A 1842-nucleotide genomic window follows, 5' to 3' on the forward strand; every position below is an offset into this window, starting at 1 on the left:
ATTTTGTAACATTGAAAATCTAGTTCATACAGTGATACAATCAATGGCTTATGGGAAAATGAGCAGGTATCCCTGCATATCTATAAAGGCAATTGAAAGAAATAAGTCCAGAGGCAGGTTTGGAAGTGAGACTGAGGTAAGCCTGGTCTACATAATAAGCTTCAAGTCAGCCGGGGCTACAAGGATGCTTAGTCTCCAACAACGATAAAAGAACTCAGAGCAGAGACGATTTATAAGGATAGGAGTGTGCTGCTGCCCTCGGTTGAGTCCAATGGCAAGGTCTCCGGTACAGTTTGGGAAATTGTGCTGTGAAGGAAGGCCAGGGAGGGAAGAAGTATGACAGACAAGGTACAGAAAATGTTAGTTAAAGGACCTTCAGCAAAACAGCTTCTGCTCAGCGTGGCTGCAGGTCATGCTCACCTAAAGGTGGGGGAGATCCTGCTGGGGTCTGCAGTCACGCTGAGGAATCTGGAACACCCACTGTCCTCTTCCTATCAGAACCATGGAGATGCCCTTGGGGAAGCTCATTCCAGGCCCTGTGATCTGCCATGTGCACAGACTGAGCTGTATTTAGAGCTTCTGCAAACACAGCCAGGCACAGAAACGGCAGATGACAATGACTTGCCGCAGAAGGGAAGTCCGAATCCACCTGTGAGAATGGAATAGAACTGTCATCCGCACAGGAACTGATTCCTGGCAGGCTGATGCTACAACTTCCTGTGTGGTTCGGTCTACTGAAATGGCAGTAGGAGGATTATTCCCAGGCTGCACCACTGTGGCCTCAAATACCAGCAATCACGCATCTCTAAGATACTTGGGTTCCAGGGTTCGTGGTGAGTAACCTGAAGGCAAAGCCGGTCTCACATTTCCTGCTGCCGACCGCGGCTGATGTGGCCCCAGAAAAACAGCTATACAGCAACAAAGAGATGACATTCGGCTTACGTTTCATTGGAATCCTAGATACTTCTAGAAGGTACTGGAAAACAGGAAATAGAGTCCTGGAGATAGAGTCAGTGATGCAGTTGTCTGGGTCAGGGTGAGGACTGTACTCAGCGCTAAAGAGTACGGTGGGGTTGTACCTTGAATAAGAGTGATTCTTTTTAGAATTAAATAGCCCTAGTGTCTTTATTAAGCTGTTCATGATGATGAAGTTTGGGAAATGAAAGCAAATGGACCCAAGGTTCAGAGACTAAACATAAAACAAAGACACACACAGTTTCAGAAATTGGAACTTTGATTAACTGGAAAATCATGACACAATCTTTGTACAGCTGTAGTATATTCAATAACATTTTGTTTTCAAACATGTCTAAAGCAATTACAAAAATGCTTTAAAATATATTGAATAAATTTCATATAAATTATTATTTTTCTTATAAATAATTTCAAAATCCTCATGTCGTAAGTTGAATGCAAACTTCCAATCATAATTTCTGGAGAGTAAATTAAAGCCTTAATGTACTATTTATATGTTCCATGAAATCAGGACTATTTTACTATATAAATCCATACAAATATGTGACACACTCTAGCACCTAATCTGCATATTAATATGAAATATGGTCAACAGAATTTTAAAGTCTTCTGTAATAAAATTTTCCCTAGAAGAAAGGCATTCTCTTCAAATTTTTGCAGCCCTGGTATGATCTGGAATATTTGGCCCTGAGCCAGTGTTGAGTTACTGAACCCAGTCAGTTCTGCAGCTGTGCCCAGCGTTAGCCATCCCCTGCTGATTAGCATATGCAAATACCACATTCTCACCTTTTGGGGATTTTTGTTTTGTTTTCTTTTGCTTTTTTGTTGTTTGCTTTTTAAAATATTTTTTTTTAATTTTATTTAATA

Source organism: Nannospalax galili, unplaced genomic scaffold, assembly GCF_000622305.1.
Source record: "Nannospalax galili isolate Female #2095 unplaced genomic scaffold, S.galili_v1.0 scaffold6542, whole genome shotgun sequence".
Taxonomy (NCBI): Eukaryota; Metazoa; Chordata; class Mammalia; order Rodentia; family Spalacidae; genus Nannospalax; species Nannospalax galili.